This window comes from Rattus norvegicus, chromosome 9 (genome assembly GCF_036323735.1).
Source record: "Rattus norvegicus strain BN/NHsdMcwi chromosome 9, GRCr8, whole genome shotgun sequence".
In the NCBI taxonomy this organism is placed as follows: domain Eukaryota; kingdom Metazoa; phylum Chordata; class Mammalia; order Rodentia; family Muridae; genus Rattus; species Rattus norvegicus.
In genome coordinates, this window is record NC_086027.1 from 107,476,069 (window position 1) to 107,490,567 (window position 14,499).

Genomic DNA, 14,499 nt, shown 5'->3' on the forward strand with positions numbered 1-14,499 from the left:
CTCCTCTGAGGCACGGGGGCTGCAACCAAAGATAATATCAGTCGTCTATATTTTGGGGGTAATTTCTTTGGTAGCCCTGTCCAGCAGGTCAAATTGTATTTTGTGCCTTATGTTAAGGTTTTGTTAAATGTGCTATGGCTGTTAGAGGGAGTATTGTCAGTCACAATGGGCAAATTTTACTTGAACTATATATGTGGATTTATACATTGAGTTATGTGTATTATAGGCATTTTTAGTTAGACAGTTAATACTGTAATTAACCTTTTCAAACATCTTTACTGTTATTTTACCCCCTTCTCTCTTCATTTAATTTTAAATATTTTTTATAAATCATCTAAATAAGTAAGGAAAGAATTTTTGTGTCATGACCATATATTGACTCAATATTCAATTGCCTTTCTTATTACTTTTTTCTTACTTCACTAGAATATAAATTATGCACATAGATCTGTATTGTGTATTGTGCTAGTGTGTGATATAAATTGGGCTCACCATTATGGAAAACAGTATGGCAGCTTTTAAAAGACCATTAGAGAATAGAATTGCTGTGTTGCCCAGCTATTACAGTCTTCAGAACACATATATGATGCAAGTGAAGCCAGCACACCACACACACACACACACACACACACACACACACACACACACACAATCTATTGTTGTTGCAGGACTATTCAGTATAATCACTCAAAGAGCTCATTAGCACATGAATAAGTCATGAAACATACTGCAGCTACAGAGGGAATCATGGTCTGTGAAAAGAATGAAGAAACGCCATTTCGGGAAAATAGAAGTAACTGAATACTTTGTTATGTGACATAGACTAGGCCCAAAAGATAAGTTTCCTTAGCATGCTTGTTCTTACAGGTGGAAGGTAGAACAAACAAAGAAGACAGACAAAAAACCAACAAATATGAACAGCTGAAAGAGGAGGAGGAGGAGACGCTGGGACCTGGAAGGAAGGCTGGTTGAAAAATATACAAATGTGGGTGTGTGTATAGATGAAGCTTTCAAACAAAACCTCGGGCTATGATTCAATCCTTGCTGTTTTCTGATAAGAAAGGATTTTGGAAAAGGTGCAACCGTGTTTATAATCATTCATAAATAAAAATCAAAGAGGCACCTGTACTTAAAGAGTCACTACGTTCCGGTCTTTCCACAAAAATCCAGGCAGTTTCTATGAATATAATAAAAAAGAAGTGAAACATTGAAATGTTTACCTGTATGCTTAATGTTGACACTTTAGTCAATGTACACCCAAAGAAATGAGTTGGGTGTGTATCCATATGGTGATATAAACTATTTGTAGAGGAAGAAATGCATTTATCTTCCATATTGAAGGAATAATGAGCCATATCCAGGTGACTAAACTGGTAAATAATCAGTTAACGTAATGAGTGGGGAATATCACTCATTTGGTCTAGTGGCCAAAATGCATAGTAGGTTCTGTTCTAAGTCAACGTGAATAATTCACCCAAGACCCAAGAAAATAGCATTTTTACAATTAGTACTTGAAGAGCCCTCACCAACCAAGATCCTGTCATTTTTCCTCTAACAGAGCTGCTGCACTGACAGGGCATTCTCAATTATACATACTGTGTGGTTAATTGTTCTAGGATTCGACTTCATTTTCAGGATGTTTATTCTTTTCAAAAGAAACATGGTAAAATACATTGTAGGGATAATGGTTCTTATGTTGTTTAGATTCTTAAATATGCAATTGTATTTTTTGGTTCATCTGTAGTACAATATTGTATTTATTTCCAGGTAAGGCCAGAAAACATGAATTTTAAAAGCTTAAAATTGGCTTTCCCTATACTGAAAGATGTTAGCTATAATTCCTTATCAATCATATAAATATGTGTGAACCAATATATTCTTTTAATGTGCACCAGTGTAAAGTGAGTTAAACCTGAGACACGATGACACTGGTGATTTTTTCTTGCAGGATTTGGATTTATCATATTTAGAAGCACGTGCTGTATCAAGTTGAGATATTTCTATAACCTATGGATTGACTTTGTGTAAAATATTCCTGAAAGTCCTGGTTTCTTTTCCTCAGATCTATTGTTACCTGACTAGCTATAATTCCCTTTGGGGACAAATTAGGAGATTCATTATGTATATACATGTAATTTGTTTGATAGTCCTTCAGTTAACAATTAAAGAGGTTGAAAATTATTTTACATTATAGTCATTTTTGAATCCATAAAAATATAGTCTTTTAGAAAATTGTGAATGTGATACAAAGAAATCTTGGATATCAGGGCCTCTCAGGCATGAAGCAGAAAATTATGGTGCAATAACGGATCTAGAAATATTCCAGAAAACTGTTTCGTGATACTTGTGTAGAATTTAGTCAGACACAAATTTGTGAAACCATTAACCCAATCAAGACACAGAACTAGTTTAAGAATATATTGGTCCATGTCAAATTACTTCTTCAGTTACAATTTCAGCTCCCAGGATTTCCAATCTCTAACATACATTTTTCTAGTCACTGTCCTGTTAATTGTGTCATGGAAATAATATTGTCCAAGTGTTGCCGCTGGAGACCTATGACACCCATTCAGAAGCAAGTCTTCAACTTCCTATTATTTACAGCAGTGTTATCTTGAACCTGATTGTAATCTAGTATAGCTGTTTAGATTATTTATTCTTCTCTCATACAATACAATTCCCCTCCCACTACACCTCCCAGTTCATCCCCATTGCTTCTCACCTCTCTTCCAGATCCACTTCTCCTCCATTTCCCTTCAGAAAAGAGCAGGCCTCCCAAGGATATCAACCAAACATAGCGTAACAAACCTAGGCACAAGCCCTGAGATCAACGCAGGGTGAGATAACCCAGCAATAGAAAAAGGGTCCATAGTCCAGGCAAAAGAATCAGAGACACAGCCACCCCTACTGTGAAGAGTGCCACAAGAACTCCAAGCTAACAACCATTACAAATACGCAGAGAACCTAGAATAGATCCTTGGAGGCCCCATTATTGCCATTTCGGTCTCTGTGAGCCTGCATACACTGTTTAGTTGATTCTGCTGGCCATTTTCTCTTGGTGTTCTCAAGTCTCCTGACTCCTACAACCCTTCCTCCCCTTCTTCTGAAGGGGCCCCCAAGCTCCACCTCATGTTTTGGTTTGGGTCTCCTCATCTGCTCCAATAATCTGCTTGAGGAATCCTCTCTGATGGTGATTGGGCTGGGCACGAATTTATGAGTATCACAGGATATCATTAGGAATTGTTTCATTATCTTTATTTATTTATACATTTTTTCTGCCCATCTGAAAGGCATCCTTCTGGTTTTAGTTTGAGTTATTATAAATAAAACTGTGATAAATATTTGCTTATCAGTTCCTGTGTTGATGTTTTTCACTAGTGTGGATTAAATGACCTGAAGAAAAATTGCTAGAATATATTAAAAACATGTATTATTTTAGAAGTAAAAAAGAGCACACTGTATCTCTCTTCAGACACACCAGAAGAGGGCATCAGATTCCATTACAGATCGTTCTAAGCTGCTAACTAGACTACCCAGAGCTCCCAGGGACTAAAACACCAATCAAAGAGTACACATTGAGGAACCCATGGCTCCAGTCGCATATGTAGCAAAGGATGGACTTCTTGGACATAAATGGGAGGAGAGGCCCTTGGTCCTGTGAAGGCTTGATGCCCCAATGTAGGGAAATGTCAGGGTAGGAAGTCAGGAATGTGTGGGTGGGTGGGGGAGCACCGTCATAGAAGCAGAAGGAGGAAGGATGGGATAAGGGTGTCCCAAAGGGAAAACCTGGTAAGGGGATAACATTTGAAATGTAAATAAATACAATAAAAAAATAACAAAAAAGAAGTTAAAAGAGACACATTTTTCCAGTGGTTTTATTTTTTATACATTACCTTAGAGATGGAAGAGATTCAGTTTGTCCATCTATCCTCAACATGTTACCTCTTTCTCCTTTCCTTCGTTTCACTCTTTTCTTCCTTCCCCTTCCTTCCTTGCCTCTCCCCTCTCTGTCTCTTTCCTGTTCCCTGATCCATCCAATTCCCTCTGCTCTCTGCCCAGGTAGACTTCCTTTTAAACTTATTTTTCCACTGATATCCTATGTGAATGAAAATTTTACAATAAATATAACTGCATAAAAATGTATGTAAGTTGAATGGAATTCTTGTATTAATTTTGAAATAAGTATTTTTTACTAAGGTTTATTCATTCTGTAGCATATATCAGTGTAGCATTTCTTCTTAACCAAATATCATTCTATTTTACAGATATATTCTGCTTATCCATTCCTCAGTAGACAAATAGTTTGGTTTAATGTTACATCTATTTATCAGGGTTGGTTTTTTTTGCCTGTGTGGGGTGTGTGTGTGTGTGTGTGTGTGTGTGTGTGTGTGTGTGTGTGTGTGTGTGTGATGCATCCTTCTTACTTCTATTCATTGAAGGGGAATGTCTGGGTCATTAGCTCTAGGTGGACTCATTTGAAGGACCTATCAGTTTCCATAAGTGCCTGTACTCCATGTCCCACAGCATGTTGAATATTCTGCTTTCTCTACATCTTCTAATATTGTTCTGAATCAGACTTTACCTAGAACCGTCTTAGGAAACATTTAGATATCAAGAAGCTTTTAATCTTCTTGGTCAATGGCTATAAGCATTTTTTCAAGGGTGTTATGTATACCTCTTTCTTATACAGAAATATTTTCTAGAAATTAACACAATTTTAAATTATATTATTTTATTGTTAATATTATTGGTCAAGATAATGAAAAAATGGATAAGGTATAGTCATACATTTTATTGAAATACCAAAATACACTTCTGTAAGTCCATTTATGGTGTTTTTATTTTTATGTGTGACCTGAGTATATGTAGAGATATTTACTTTTAAATTCATGGTATTGTTGAATGTTATTTATCTTTCTGCACTAATTTTCAACTATATTTATGTATTTAAAAGTGTTATAATTAAGTATTTTCATTTTCTTACTGCTTTTATATTTTCAACATTTTGAATTTAATCATTATAATTTTCTTTCATTTTTTGTGCATATTTTGTTTTTATGGTAGTTAAAGACTCTTATGTTCTTTCTCCAATATGTACATTTTCTTGTTTTTATATATCAGTTTTTACCTACATATATATTATAGTTATTATATTTCCATTAATCTTATGGATTTTTAAAAGCATTATGCTTAATTTTCAAATATTTAAGGACCTTTCTATTATCTTTATGTTTTGAATTTTAGATATATTTCTACTGTGATATGTGAAAATGTTGCATGTTGTCGATTATTTTAATTTACTAAATATTGCTTTAGTGCTTAGATTTATTTTTATTTCTTAGACAGTGTATGTTGTCTTATGATCCAAAAGTACAGGGAACCATGCAGAGGAATCTATAGAATTTGAACACATCCCATTGGCAGCTGAGACTCAGTGATTGTCTCTTGCTGATTGCTAGTCTAATTTACATGTCAGTTGTGGAAACAGATATTGAAATGTCTGGTAATTGTGCATTTATCCATTCCCATCTCAATTGTATTGGCTTTCATAGGCTTTGTAGTTGTGTTGATTGATGAATATTCTTGTTGGTAAATTACCACATTTGTCATTAGACAATGTTTTTCTCACTTTATTGCAATAATATTTCCTCTAAGAGCTGCATTATCGGAAATTAACAGGATGACTTTTGCATTTTGTTTTTGATTAATGTCTGAAAGCTATAACTTTTCATCAATTTTCCTGCAACTTGCATATGTTATTTTAAGTCACTTTCTTATAGAGAATCTATACAGGAGTTATTATTGACTCTCTTAATGTCTGTGTTCCAACCACTATGTTCAGATGAATGTAACTTACTGTAACTCTTTACATATCCTGGCTAAAATATAATGTCTTATTCTTTTATTTGTAAGTTGTGGTACTTTTTAATTTGTCTGTCCCCAGAAATCTGGAATTAAGGGCGTGTATGGCCATACTCTGTGGTGTTAGGGTCTTAAGTTTTAGATCCTGGGATAATGTATTCAGGGAAAGATATCTAGTTAATTTAACAATTTCTATTTTTATTCTTTTGCTCTAGAAACTTCACAATAGACTTAGATGCATACATTCCAAATTATTCCCCTAAAACTCATTCTTTATTCTTTTGTTATTTTTAACGTTATGAACAATTAATGATATGTCTCCTACTAACAAATTCTTGAAACAAAATGGAAGAAAAGGGTTTACAGGAAATTAACTATTTCTTTGTATACTACATGTGTGGTGCTTATAGCCTCAGTGACAGGTAAAAAGTCCTCACTTGTAATCAATTTCATGGTCTAGAGAATGAAGCAGTTACAAGACTATATAATATTGATTCAGTATAAAAATTATAATTTCAACACTGACAAAATAAGCATAAGGAAAAACAAGGCCAGCAAAGTGAAAAGCCATACCTTCCACCATGAGGATGTTATTTATCTATGACGTCTTAGACAATACCATACCTTACATTTGCTTTATTACATAGTAGTATTGTCTGTGCTATTACAAGTGGGATTGTTTCTAATTTATATTTTTGAATTTTCATTGTATGCAATTCAATAGACAATTGAACTGAAGGTGTGCTTCTCGAGGTAGAAACCATTCTTGGCATGGATATAGGGGTCAGGAACATGTGGCTGTGAGCTCATAGAATATAGTACCAGAATTTTCCCTAAGGCCTAATAAGACACATTTTTTGTATATAAAAATATTAAAGGGCAACATTATTTGCTTTTAAATGCAGGTTGATCATAGGACCAAAAACATATTTCTTTACTTACATTTCAAACGTTATTCCCCTTCCTGGTTTCCTGTCCATAAGCCACCATTCCCTCCCATCCCCCATACGGGTATTCCCCCTATACATCCCCTTTATTGCCCCCCCATATTCCCCTGCATTAGAGGGTCCAACCTTGGCAGGACCAAGGGCTTCCCCTTCCCCTGGTGCCCAAACAAGGTTATTCTCTGCTACATATGCAGTTGGAGCCCTGGGTCAGTCCATGTATAGTCTTTGGGTAGTGGCTTAGTCCCTGGAAGCTCTGGTTGGTTGGCATTGTTATTTTTATGGGGTTCCAAGCTCCTTCAGCTCTTTCAATACTTCCTCTAATTCCCCCCAAGGAGGTCCTATTCTCAGTTCGGTGGTTTACTTCTAGCGTTGACCTCTGTATCTTTCAAACTTCCCTTTAACTGAGCTTTGCCCCTAGTGATTTTGTTCTCCACCTTCATGAATCTTATAAAGCAAAGATTGAAGGAATGGTCAACCAATAACCAGTCCAACTTGATATCCATCTCATGGATAAACACTGGTCCTCGACACTATTCTCACAGTTAAGCTCACTGTTATGCCCGCAGATAAGAGTCTAGCATAACTCTCCTCTGAGAGGCTTCATCCACACAACTGACTGAAGCATATAGAAGACTCACAATTAAACATTGGAAGGAGGTAGAGGAGTCTTAGGGAGGGGTTGGGGAAAGTATTGTAGGCCCTTAACGGGAAAGGAACTAAACAGAAAGACCAACAGGGTCAACAAACCTGGACCCCTGAAAGCTCTCAGAGACTGAGCCCTCAACCAAAGGTCATATATGGGCTGGACGGAGCCCCCTGGCATATCTGTAGCAGATGTGAAGCTTAGTATTCCAACAGCTGCAACAGGGGCTGACCCTAAAGCTGTTGATGACTAGGGAAGTAGAATCCCAAACAGGGTTGCCTTGTCTGGCCTCAGTGAGAGAGGACACTCCTAACCTTGCAAAGACTTGATGCACCAGGGTGAGGGATACCCAGGAGGGACCCTACGCTCTCAGAAGGAAAAGAAAGTGAGGGGGAGACAGAGAAGATGCGAGGAAATGACATTAGGTGTGTAAATAAGTTAATTAATTTTAAAGTACTTACAGCTTGTACTTTAGGTTGTTCTTAAATGGTTGTAATCAGTTCTAGTCCCCTCCTATAATCACTGTTTAATCTTTTATTTCTCTCTGTGTGTCTCTTTCTGTCTCTGTCTGACAGTCTTTCTGTCTCTCTCTGTCTCTGACTCTGTCTCTCTGTGTCTCTGTATGTCTGTCTCTGTCTCTGATTCTGTCTCTCTGTCTCTCTCTGTGTCTCTCTGTGTCTCTGTATGTCTGTCTCTGTCTCTGATTCTGTCTCTCTGTCTCTCTCTGTGTCTCTCTGTGTGTCTCTGTATCTTTGTCTCTCTGTCTGTCTGTCTCTGTCTCTCTGTCTCTCTGTCTCTGTGTGTGTGTGTGTGTGTGTGTGTGTGTGTGTGTGTGTGTGTCCATAACAGAGTGCAAGACAGAGGTCAGCACATGGATTATGTCCTTTTATCCTTCTACCTTGTAGATCCCTAGAATTGAATGTCGTTTTTGAGGCTCTACAGCAACTTTATCCACTGAGTCCTCTTCAAAGCCCGCTCACCATCACTTTTAATATCAAGTCCAAAATAAATAAAATAAAATGAAACAAAACAAAATATTTCGTTATACCTTTCTCCTTCTGAATATTTCTTTACCTTGTTTTACTAGATCTGCAATACTGAATTGCCATATTTCTTCTTGAGTTTTTTTTTATTGTTAATTAATGCTTCTCTTGCTATCCCATATCTCCTTACGACATTTCTACGTGCGTTTCTCTAAGTCAGGACTATGTGTCTTAGTGTTGTTCCTTTACAAGCTGCCTAAGGAAAATAATTTTAGTGTTCTTTCATGAGGTAGACTGATAGGATTTTGTTGCATTTTTGGAAACTATAATAGTAACCTACTAAGAATTAGTAAGGTTAAAAAGATATAAGAATAACAGAGGACGATGAAAAAAATAAAATTTGAAGAGAATAGCTTAGGTGAACATCACAATGGGAGAAGGGATACGCTGTCTAGTTTATAAGAGGAAATTGGCACATAAAAAAGGCAAAAAAATTCATTATTGTGGGAAAGAAAACATATTCCCGAAACAAAAACACAAAACTGAGATGTCCACAAGGACATGGGAAAGATTGGGAACGATGACTAAGTTCTCAGACAGTGATGTCTGCAGTTATTCTGGCCATGCACTCGGCGAGACATTGAGAGACTCTCCCAAGGCTTTGGGTGTAAAACCCCTTCAGTAGATGAAGTGAAGTTGGCAGCTCACAGTCTCCAGTCTGCATTCACCACAAAAGGCCACCACATAGACACCATTCATAAGTAACCTCAGTGTTCTCTGTCATGGAGAAATTCAGTGACCAAGCTTCATGTAAGTATAAAAACCATTATCTTCTTTCCCTGCATGAATATGGATTAGCCTTCGCAATAATATGTGTTTTAAAAAACATGCACACACTACAGAGTGGAAGCTAATAGAAACTTTCACAGGGTATTGTTGCCACCATGCATAATTCATTGAGAGGAAATGAGAATAAAGCAGGCAGACATCGACTTCGCTCAGCTTTTGTTTTACTTTTTCTGACTTCTAATTTATTCCTGTTGTTGGAAATCTTCTCTTCTGTCCTATTGATGGCGTTCGGCAGTGAGTATGAAGTGTCATCTAGGTTTTCTTGTTCAATCGAATCTGTACTTTATGCTAATTCTACTCTATTGTTTGTTCTGTGATTTGTTTTTAATCATCATCTCTGGAATTTCATTCAGAATTCAAGAACCATTATCCCTCAATGATTCTACGACATAATGAAGTGAATCTGCACCGCAATTTTTTTCAATCCGTGGGTATTATCATCATCTGTTTTTTCAAAGTCTGCTAGAATGTATCCCTGTAACTAAATTAAGCACAGTTTAATTACATTACGAAAATTAAATTACTCATTACTAGTAATAACTTAAAGCTTTAAAAATGCTTTTGAATCAGAAAAGAATTTCGATATCTGGATTAACAGTTTCAGTGTGGTATGAGATTAATTAGAGTCCTACAGATCTTATTTCTCTTCAATGAACACATAGATGGAAATACAGAGTGAGAAAGATAAGAAGCCCTGAAAACTACTTTTAAAGTTTATTGATTTACAAAGGTATTTTCCATGCTGAACAAATGAACTGAAGCATAATGACTAATTGATGAAAAATTTTTCAATTAAATATTAACATTGAATAGAAAATTATGAAATATCTGAAGGCATTATTTTCCTAGATATAATAAAATTTAATAACATTCAATAAAGTCACCAGAGCTTTTGTTACTAATCCTAACTTTATTCTTAGGATACTGATCTTCATAGATAATATGGACAAAAGAATGACAGTAAGCACCTAAAAACAATCTTATCACTTCTTATGTAAAATAATCTTATCACTTCCTACGTTTCACCTACTATTTTTTTTGAGTTTATGCTCAAAATGATTATTGTATCTGATTATATGTGTGGTAACAAATAAATTCTTTCAAATGTTTGTTAGGACTTCTTTGTCTTCTCCCTAACATAATTCTTAGAGGCGCAATGCAAAATACATAAAAATTTTCGCAATTATTTAATATGTCAAATAGTAGATACAATGTTGTCCTGCACCAATACTAAATAAATGCAAATTGTAAAGCAGACTCTATGCCTGATCATCTTGACATGCTATTTTGTGATCCTGATTGATTTATTATATAATTACCTGTTTATGCAATATAGCTGATCCTATTTATAAGCGTTCTTAAGCCAACATTTACATTTTTACTTAAATAAAAACTCTAGGAAGCCAGACAGAATTTTTTTAGGGAAACAAATGTAAGATCCTTATTAAATATTTTTCAAGTAGAATTATTTATAATAAGATCATGAAAGTAAACTAACAAATTCATTGTACTTAATTGAAAAAGATACATGCACACAAAGCACAAGCACACACACACACACACACACACACATACACACACACACACCTACACACATACACCACATCTGAAATCACAAAGGGACCTTGAAATAAACCACAGATACTATTGTTTTATTTTTTCCCTATCAGTTAAGTCACATACCCATAAAAATATAGAAATGACTAATATAAATGTTTACTTAGGATTACTTCTAGAATATCCTTCAGAAATATTCCAGCTTTAGTATCAAAATAGGGACACTCAAAATTGAGGAAATTCAATCTCAAACATTCTGCATATCATCTAAATTATAACACAGTAGAACCTGAAATTCAGTGTACTCATAATGAGCTTTCCTGTTCGTTATATTGAAGAAAAAGTAGACTGTATTTATGATTAAAGAATTGAAAGTGAGTTCATTGATAATTATTTTACTTCAATGATATGGAGACATTAATCCTAGAATTTTGAGAATATCTCTAATTAAAAGAAAACATAGGATAAAATGAACACACAAATTTCAATAATCTATCATCCATGGAAATTGATTCTAAATATAAGTGATTTCAATTAGCTTTGTATAAGCCTAATTAGTTGTAAAGCTATAATATGCTTGTAAATGTTATTTTAATCGTGTTGCATACCATTTGTTTTAAACCTACTATCTCACATATTGCTGACATAAAATCTTAGTTTAATATGCAAAATGAAGAATATACCCAAAATTTAAATCTAAAACTACCCTTAAAGAATGTAATTATTTTCCGTTAATGTTTTAATTCCTAGGATTATAGACTCTGTCATAAGATTAACCACAAACAATGAAGTAAACAAGCATTAAGCAAACAAATAGGTAAGGAATTAGCATGTTCAGCCACTGAACAAATGGTATTTATATATGCATACATTCTCTGATATATACTGAAGTTTACAACAATAGTTAATTAGTTACATCCCAGTATGACAAGTCATTGACCACATCCCCTGAATGGTAAGTAAGGTGTCTGGGGTCATGGTTGTATATGCAAGCTATCAGGTTGAAGACAGAATGTGCTACAGAAGCTACATGCCTTGTGCATGATTCACTCAAGGCTACTAAGATAAAGACTGAATTTGGCAAAGCATCCCCATTTTTCTCTGAAGCAAAATTAAAAACAAAAACAAAAATAAGATAAGGACAAGAGTCAGGAAAATATTCTGCTAGTCATGTAGCAGAATTTTCAGAATATAATAGATGGATGTAACCAGGGTTCATGGCTTGAGGTAATTGGCCATGAAGACTGAACCACTTGCCTAATGTTATAATTACTTAATATTAAGTGATATTCTGATTGCTGCTTAACTTTCCATGTAACTTTTTCTGTGAGAACGGACTATGGATACAAGTAGGAAAGTGACTGCAACTGTAAGCGTAATGCTGAGTGTTCTACACTAAATTAATGCTGCAGCCATTTAATCTAATACATTAGTCTCTCAGGGCTTGTTTAATGTAACATTTCCCCATGCTATTAATCCACTGCACAGATGATGGTGTCTTAGTCAGGGCTCTCTAGGGTCACAGAACTTATGGGTAGCCTCTATATAGTAAGGGATTTGTTGATGACTTACTGTTTGTAGTCCAACTCCCCAACAATGGTCAGCAGCAGCTGTGAATCAAAGTCCAAGGATCTAGTGGTTGCTTAGTCCCACAAGGCAGGCAGGCAAAGAAGAGAGAGAGAATCTTCCTTCTTCCAATGTTCTTATTTATGTCTCCAGCAGAAGGTGCATCCCAGATTAAAGGTGTTTACCACCACACCTGGACCTGGGACTTGCATTGTTCCTGATGACCTTGAGACTTGCTTTGTTCTGATTAACTTGAGCTCAAAGATCTCCTTGCCTTAGTCTCCTGTGGTTCATAGCCACTATGCTTCAAGATCTCCATGCCAAGATCCAGGTCAGAAACTTCTATCTCCCAGCCTCAAGATCTGGATCACAGGTGAGCCTTTTAATTCTAGATTGTACTTCATTCCAGATACAGTTAAGATGACAACCAGGAATAGCCACTACAGTTGGCAAATGATATTTCTAGCATCAGAGTATAACATCCAGGGCCTCATTTTTTGAAGGCGATTTTCTACTGTAGGAATCTGAGACAGGATAAATGGAATGAACTTCACTGTACAATTCTTTCCATGCTACTTGATGTATTATGACCAGGATATTAGGAACATAAAAACATGACTCGACAGGTTCCTGCTCACTTCTCTCCCGGGCTCCCTCTGACCCGGGTGGTCACTTTCTCTTCCAGTTCCTTCCGGCCGTAGGAACTAGCCCTAATTTATCTCAGTGACTCCATGCTTGCCCAGAAGTACTCTCTGACCCAGGCGCTCAGAGGGCTGTTCCAGAGTAGCATCTTGCCACACTGGTCTCTAGTGTTCATTCCGGCACCCACCTGTGGGGACAAATGGAACTAACCATTATTTATCTCTAATTAGTATTTCTCCCGTGTGACTCTCTGCTAGCTGCAAACACTCTGGTTCCAGCTCCCCAGTAAATTCAGGGTTCTAGAAGTACAGCATAGGCTGACCTATCACGGCTCCCTGCCGCAGACTCTGCTCACGCTCCCAACAACCCATAAGTTATGTATACATTATGATTCTAGTTTAGGGTTTTTATTGGATTCCTAAATGGGAGACTGATTGGATCTCTGATCTGTCTGCCTTCTATTGAGCTCTCTTCCTTCTGTATGTCTTGTCTAACTCTGAAGTGATATTTTTGTTTTAATCTTATTATATTTTATATTGCTATCTATTACTATTATCTCTTAGAAGCCTGTTTGTTTTCTATTGATATATAGAAAGGAGGGTATCTGGATGGGAGGGAAGGTAGAAAGGAGCTAGAAGGAGTAGAGTGAGCTAGAAAACTGTAAAGAGAATATATCATGTGAGAATGGAAATGTATTTTCAATAACAGTGAAAATTAAGTCTATGTCTATAAAAAAATCTTAATGGTTAGAAAATATCTCCTTATGTAAATTTAAAACAAAAACCAAACAAAAAAGAAATCTTTGTAACTCACTATTGCTGTGATGAAATACCATAACCAAAAGCAGGTTGGGGAGGAAAGGGTTTACTTCACTCAGTTCTCTGTAACTGATTGTTATCAAAAGCAGCGAGGGTCCAGAATCTGGAGGCAGATCTGGTGCAGAGGGCATGGTGGGGGGCTGCTTATTGGCTTGCTCCCCATGATTTGCTCAGCCTGCTTTCTTGTAAAGTCTAGGACCACTACTTCAGGGATGGCAACAACCACAATGGGCTGGGTTCTTCCCCATCAATCATCAATTATGAAATGTCCTATGGATTTGTCTGCAAGTTATCTCATAGAGACTTTGAGGGGGCAGAGTTTATTTAACTGCTCAGTAATGTTATATGACACATTCTTGTTTTTATATCATACATTACATCTTGACCACAAATTCTCCTCCATCTCTCTATGCCCCACTCCCTCCATCCTGCCACCTCCAGCCTCCCATCCACTCTTCCATTTTCCCACAGAGAAGTACAGGCTACCAAGGATTAATAACCCAACCTGGGCCATCAACTTGCAGCACAATTAGGTACCTCCTCTCAAATTAATGCTGGACAAAGGTAGACATATTTTCTTAATTGAGGTTCCCTCCTCTCAGATGACCTTAACTTATGTCAAGATGACATAA